This window comes from Hyla sarda (assembly GCF_029499605.1).
Source record: "Hyla sarda isolate aHylSar1 chromosome 1 unlocalized genomic scaffold, aHylSar1.hap1 SUPER_1_unloc_6, whole genome shotgun sequence".
NCBI lineage: Eukaryota > Metazoa > Chordata > Amphibia > Anura > Hylidae > Hyla > Hyla sarda.
Window position 1 is genome coordinate 838,310 of NW_026607592.1, and position 7,733 is coordinate 846,042.

The 7,733-nt window shown below is 47.3% G+C and overlaps 1 long non-coding RNA gene across 1 annotated transcript; it reads right to left on the reverse strand.

The window, feature by feature from the left end:
* Positions 1-1,219: 1,219 nt before the first annotated feature.
* Positions 1,220-4,370, reverse strand: LOC130298247 (uncharacterized). The gene is made up of 3 exons (XR_008849753.1): positions 4,208-4,370; positions 1,677-1,824; positions 1,220-1,327 (listed from the first exon to the last, which is right to left on the reverse strand). It is a non-coding gene; the product is annotated as an uncharacterized LOC130298247 (long non-coding RNA).
* Positions 4,371-7,733: the final 3,363 nt, after the last annotated feature.

Sequence of the window (7,733 nt, forward strand, 5' to 3'; positions counted from 1 at the left end):
ATAATGTCCCAGCATTCCCAGCAGTGTCACCTCTCCAGTCATCACCAGACCCCTCCATTACTGTATAATGTCCCAGCAGTGTCACCTCTCCAGTCATCACCAGACTCCTCCATTACTGTATAATGTCCCAGCAGTGTCACCTCTCCAGTCATCACCAGACCCCTCCATTACTGTATAATGTCCCAGCAGTGTCACCTCTCCAGTCATCACCAGACCCCTCCATTACTGTATAATGTCCCAGCAGTGTCACCTCTCCAGTCATCACCAGACCCCTCCATTACTGTATAATGTCCCAGCAGTGTCACCTCTCCAGTCATCACCAGACCCCTCCATTACTGTATAATGTCCCAGCAGTGTCACCTCTCCAGTCATCACCAGACCCCTCCATTACTGTATAATCTCCCAGCAGTGTCACCTCTCCAGTCATCACCAGACCCCTCCATTACTGTATAATGTCCCAGCAGTGTCACCTCTCCAGTCATCACCAGACCCCTCCATTACTGTATAATCTCCCAGCAGTGTCACCTCTCCAGTCATCACCAGACCCCTCCATTACTGTATAATGTCCCAGCAGTGTCACCTCTCCAGTCATCACCAGACCCCTCCATTACTGTATAATATCCCAGCAGTGTCACCTCTCCAGTCATCACCAGACCCCTCCATTACTGTATAATGTCCCAGCAGTGTCACCTCTCCAGTCATCACCAGACCCCTCCATTACTGTATAATGTCCCAGCATTCCCAGCAGTGTCACCTCTCCAGTCATCACCAGACCCCTCCATTACTGTATAATGTCCCAGCATTCCCAGCAGTGTCACCTCTCCAGTCATCACCAGACCCCTCCATTACTGTATAATGTCCCAGCAGTGTCACCTCTCCAGTCATCACCAGACCCCTCCATTACTGTATAATGTCCCAGCAGTGTCACCTCTCCAGTCATCACCAGACCCCTCCATTACTGTATAATGTCCCAGCAGTGTCACCTCTCCAGTCATCACCAGACCCCTCCATTACTGTATAATGTCCCAGCAGTGTCACCTCTCCAGTCATCACCAGACCCCTCCATTACTGTATAATATCCCAGCAGTGTCACCTCTCCAGTCATCACCAGACCCCTCCATTACTGTATAATGTCCAGCAGGGTCACCTCTCCAGTCAGCAGCTCCATCATCTTGTTGATGAGTTCTCGGATCTTCTGTTCCTCCATTTCCTCATGTATCAGAGAGTGAGGTGGGGGCCCCGGGATTGGGCTCAGGGTTCTTCCCCATCCTTCACACACAGGGGCCCGACAGCGCCCACTAGAGGACTTCTTCACTACTGTGTAATCCTTTGTATGGAGAGACACATTATTATCACTACATACATTCCAGAATCCCTCACCTCTCCAGTCATATCCATCTGTTATTACATAGATAAGAATGAGGTAATGTGACATCACTCCCAGAATCCCTCACCTCTACAGTCATATCCATCTGTTATTACATAGATAAGAATGAGGTCATGTGACATCACTCCCAGAATCCCTCACCTCTCCAGTCATAGCCATCTGTTATTACATAGATAAGAATGAGGTCATGTGACATCACTCCCAGAATCCCTCACCTCTCCAGTCATATTCATCTGTTATTATATAGATAAGAATGAGGTCATGTGACATCACTCCCAGAATCCCTCACCTCTCCAGTAAGCAGGAAGAGTATCTGTAGGGTGAGGTTTATGATCCTGTCGGCCATCTTGTTCCTGTCTCTCTCCATGGTTGATGGGTCATCCAGGAGAATTCTCTTATATAGAAGATATCAGCAGAGGATCCTGGATTGGAGAAACCTGAAGGGAAGAAGAGGAGACGATGATAAACCGCACCAGATTCTATGGAGAAATAAAATCCATTTCCTGGAGATAATCTGGGGAAACATCTGAGGAGACATTATAGGAGTTTTCAGATTTCTCTATAAAACAAAATCCATTGTCCGAGGGCTGTAAAATAAGAGACTAGAGCGCACTCCCCTCTCCCATCCAGTGGTGGCGCTCTGGTCCTCCAGGTCTTCTGAGGTCGCTCTCCCTGCTCTGCTGAAGACGTTGTGAATCCATTTCTTCTTATCTCTGAGGCTGCGGTGTATTCAGAACGTCTTCATCAGAGCAGGGAGAAGAATAGAGGGATTCAATATGACATTGTCCAATGGAGAATACTGAAATGTGTCCACTAGGGGGCGCAATATACATCACAATTACATCAGGATTTTATGTGAATTGCGATATGTCCCCCCGGAAGTACAACCAAAAAATAGAAAAGAAAAAGCAGAAAGTGATAGCACACCAAAAATATATATATCAAAGAAATTCTTTATTGTACAAAAAATAGCCATATAATGTTAAAAACATTTAAAAAGGAAGTCCACAACATCTCGGACCGACCTAAAGCCATAGGGAGGGATCCCAGACTTACTCTGGCACTCCCCCCACAAACAAAGACACCCGTCTAATATCTATATGTCTAAAGAATAAGATGCAATAATCCCCCTGTGACTTCTGGCCCCAACACAGTATATTCTAGGGTGCACAAATGGCAGCTCTTATGAGTAAACAATGTATACAGTCTTGCTGCAAAGAGTGCAGTTTCTACATCAACCAAGCTTAACAAATCCATACACTGCTGCTGCAACAATAAATAAATCAAATAACCAAGTCACATGATATGATCAAGGGAGCAAATACATATACATCACACTGTCATGTAGAGAGCGGTGTCTCACAAAATCCCTAAGTCCCACGCGTTTCATCACTCTTGGTGACTTCCTCAGGGGCACATGGCTGTCATATCACAAACATGTCTTTATATAACACAAGTATTTAGTACCTCAGTGCCGACAGGTGTGAACGCCATCCATCCATTCATGCACACGCACTCCATGCAACTAGTTCCGGTGTCACAGACTATGACTAGTTCCGGTATCCTGCCTCACTCCCATAACAGGCGCAAGCGCATACTGTCGGCCTAATATGTTACTTACAGCCCATTTCCCCGCGCATGCGCAGGTTCCATAATTTTTCCTCTGTATCGCGCAATTGAATTCGCGCATGGGTGGTGAATCACTTCATAGATCCAAAGCCATAGCGCACGCGCAGTAAGTGTCAGAGCCAAAATAAGTGGCCCCAGCAATCAATATTATAAGACGTAAGCATTTTAAATAATGTAGTGAACAATAATCCTGATATCATATGGTACATAGATCACTCACATAAATAAAGTGCGTCTCAATATTCCTAAAATATCTCCCTATGGCCAGCTGCGCATGCGCCAAAGCCAACCAAATGTCCCCCCGGAAGAACCTGCTATTACCTGCAGCAGAGGCCGAGCATCATATACCGTTACACACGCAGGGTCTGGGCCACCACCGGAGTCAGTGTTTCCCAAGCAGGGTGCCTCCAGCTGTTACAGCATTTGGCTGTCAGGGCATGCTGGGAGTTGTAGTTTTACAACAGCTGGAGGCACGCTGGTTTGGAAACACTGTCTATAGTAATAATAGGGGCGCGGGAGAAACTTAAAAAACCTGATGCTTACATAGTCCTGTATGGAAGAAGTGGCTGATACCCGGAGAAAAGAGACTGATCAGGTGACAGGATGGGCGGGTAAGTGACCTGATACCTTCACCATCCAGACATCCCCTGGGGGCAGTATAGGCAGGAAATCAGGCAAACAACTGCTGGTCGGCACGGCGCTCCCTAGAGAAACAACCGCACAGCGCCATGTCTAAGCCACGCCCACCTACATTATTTTATTACAAAAATGGGATATAAACTTATTAGGGGAGGGGCTTCTATTACAAACCCTGAATAACGCTCTGCCATAGTGATCAGTGTTATCGGTGCTCGGCTTATACAGGCTGTGGAGGTGTCTGTATACTTAGAGCACTGATCTGAGCACAGAGCACGGTAAGGGGCCCTCCGGACGTCATCTCAGCTGATCTAGACTCCGCCCCCCAACAACTGCATTTTACTAATATTAGATCCTGCAATCGACTTTGATCATGGAATCTAAAGGGTTAATGGTGATGAGCGTCATTAGGTGGTGAGTCCTGGCTGCTTATAGCTCCTGAGCTCACCTCAAAGTCCCATATGGGGCACAGGATGTAAATATACATCGTGTCCTTAAGGGTTAATAATAAACATCCCCAATAATCCTGATCTGATGGTGACCGCACACACATACCTGTATCTGTAGAGGAGCCGTGTGCTTACAGGACCTGCGATGATGTCACCGTCATGTGATCAGTCACATGGAGGAGAAGGAGTCACATGATCAGGGGCTGCTGCTCTGAGAGATCTCCACACACAACACAACAGCAGTGACTGCCCCACCAGGACCTGCTCTGTATCTGCTACATGCTGGAGGTGTAGGACCTGTGATGATGTCACAATCATGTGACCAGTACATTTGGGGTAAAGTTTTGCAGTAAAGATGTGACTGTGGGTAAGGACCTGTGGGGAGGATCATGTGACAGGAGTGGGCGGAGTTTAGCAGCCAGTATAGAAAAGATGGTGAGTGAAGGACCTGTGATAATGGTCATGTGACAGCAGAGTCCTGCATACACTGAGCAGATGAGCCTAGAGCAGCAAGCCCCTGATCATGTGACTCCTCCTCCATGTGATCGATCACATGACGGTGACATCATCGCAGGTCCTGTAAGCACACGGCTCCTCTACAGATACAGGTATGTATGTGCGGTCACCATCAGATCAGGATTATTGGGGATGTTTATTATTAACCCTTAAGGACACAGTATATAATAACACTCTGCACCTTCTATGGGACTTTGAGGTGAGCTCAGGAGCTATAAGCAGCAGACTCACCACGATTATTAGTCATCATCATTAACCCTTTAGATCTCACATCAAACCTCTTTGCCGGCCATCACTCATTTACCTGATCTCCTGCCTATACTGCCCCCCAGGGGATGTCTGGATGGTGAAGTGCTGCAGGTCACCTCCCCGCCCATCCTGTCACCTGATCAGTCTCCTTCCTCCGGGTATTGGACACTTCATTTGGAGGTTACGATCCTGAGCGGCCTCCAGATATTAATCTAAGATGGCCGCCACTATGTTCCTGGTGGATCTCCCCACCTCCCTTCGTTACCTAAAACAATGTGTTCCAGATGAAAAGGGTCCATAACGTGGGTACCTGGAGGGACAACATCCACGTCAGGATTCAAACTCCAACATAGTGTCGTACCAACCCTGGAGACCAGATTGGCTTTCTGCCCGGATTCTGGACAATTATGTAACATTCCGGGATAATAATTCCCAGTGTGACGCGGATCCATTCACCTATGATCCCACCAACACTTTATGTGAATCCGAGTACGAAAAGCGCAGAAATGTGTCATGTGACCGCATCAATAACTGAGGAGGACAATGTGGTAAACGCTGTTATAATACAGGACAGATGTCAGCGCCGTTTACCCAATATGACCGTTATATCCAATGATCAAGTCCTGATGAAAGTCATCGCCCGACCGTCTCCCGTAACTCCAGGATTATCATCGTGCTCTGTATCCTGGTGAGATAGAGGACAATGTGGAGACACCTTCCGAAACCTGGAAATAGTCATTAACCCTGACTTGGCATTTCTTCTAGATCATAAGCCCAGCCGTACGGCCCGAATGGTCATCCGTAATGATGATGTCACCGTGGTATGCTGCGCTCTACTTTTGAGGATTTCTGCAACAACTAATCGGTGCGCGATTTATCGGTAAAGAAAATCGTCGACAGCGATTACCAATATTGATTTTCATTGAAAACATCCATTAATCCCTACTCATCACCCATGTGATCACCGTCCAACAGAGAAAGTGAGGTCCTGTTCCTGGAGCTCGGAGAAGACAACGAGTCGGATCCTGTGTAGAATGCAGGAAAGAGAAAGCGAAAGTTCCAGCTGCCAGCAAAAAAATATACTTAAAAACGAAAACCGTGTTGAATTCTTATCTCCATATTTTGCCCATCCCATGACTCCGCCCCAGACTATGATGGATCCCCTGACTAGGTTTACAGCCTCCATGATTGTGACTATAATGTCTCCTCAGATGTTTCCCCAGATTATCTCCAGGAAATGGATTTTATTTCTCCATAGAATCTGGTGCGGTTTATCATCGTCTCCTCTTCTTCCCTTCAGGTTTCTCCAATCCAGGATCCTCTGCTGATATCTTCTATATAAAAGAATCTCCTGGATGACCCATCAACCATGGAGAGAGACAGGAACAAGATGGCCGACAGGATCCTAAACCTCACCTTACAGATACTCTTCCGGCTTACTGGAGAGGTGAGGATTCTGGGAGTTATGTCACATGACCTCATTCTTATCTATGTAATAACAGATGGATATGACTGGAGAGGTGAGGGATTCTGGGAGTGATGTCACATGACCTCATTCTTCTCTATGTAATAACAGATGGATATGACCGGAGAGGTGAGGGATTCTGGGAGTGATGTCACATGACCTTATTCTTATCTATATAATAACAGATGGATATGACCGGAGAGGTGAGGGATTCTGTGAATGTATGTAGTGATATTAATGTGTCTCTCCATACACAGGATTACAAAGTAGTGAAGAAGTCCTCTAGTGGGCGCTGTCGGGCCCCTGTGGGTGAAGAATGGGGAAGATCCCTGAGTCCAATCCCGGGGCCCCCACCTCACTCCCCTGATACATGAGGAAATGGGTGAAATATGAAAAGATTCTAGAACTTATCAACAAGATGATGGAGCTGCTGACTAGAGAGGTGACCCTGCTGGGACATTATACAGTAATGGAGGGGTCTGGGGATGACTGGAGAGGTGACACTGCTGGGACATTATACAGTAATGGAGGGGTCTGGTGATGACTGGAGAGGTGACACTGCTGGGACATTATACAGTAATGGAGGGGTCTGGTGATGACTGGAGAGGTGACACTGCTGGGACATTATACAGTAATGGAGGGGTCTGGTGATGACTGGAGAGGTGACACTGCTGGGACATTATACAGTAATGGAGGGGTCTGGTGATGACTGGAGAGGGACACTGCTGCGGGACATTATACAGTAATGGAGGGGTCTGGTGATGACTGAGAGGTGACACTGCTGGACATTATACAGTAATGGAGGAGTCTGGTGATGACTGAGAGGTGACACTGCTGGGACATTATATAGTAATGGAGGGGTCTGGTGATGACTGGAGAGGTGACACTGCTGGGACATTATACAGTAATGGAGGAGTCTGGTGATGACTGGAGAGGTGACACTGCTGGGACATTATACAGTAATGGAGGGGTCTGGTGATGACTGGAGAGGTGACACTGCTGGGACATTATACAGTAATGGAGGGTCTGGTGATGACTGGAGAGGTGACACTGCTGGGACATTATACAGTAATGGGGGGGTCTGTGTGATGACTGGAGAGGTGACACTGCTGGGATATTATACAGTAATGGAGGCGTCTGGTGATGACTGGAGAAGTGACACTGCTGGGACATTATACAGTAATGGAGGGGTCTGGTGATGACTGGAGAGGTGACACTGCTGGGACATTATACAGTAATGGAGGGGTCTGGTGATGACTGGAGGTGACACTGCTGGGACATTATACAGTAATGGAGGGGTCTGGTGATGACTGGAGAGGTGACACTGCTGGGACATTATACAGTAATGAGGGGTCTGGTGATGACTGGAGAGGTGACACTGCTGGGACATTATACAGTAATG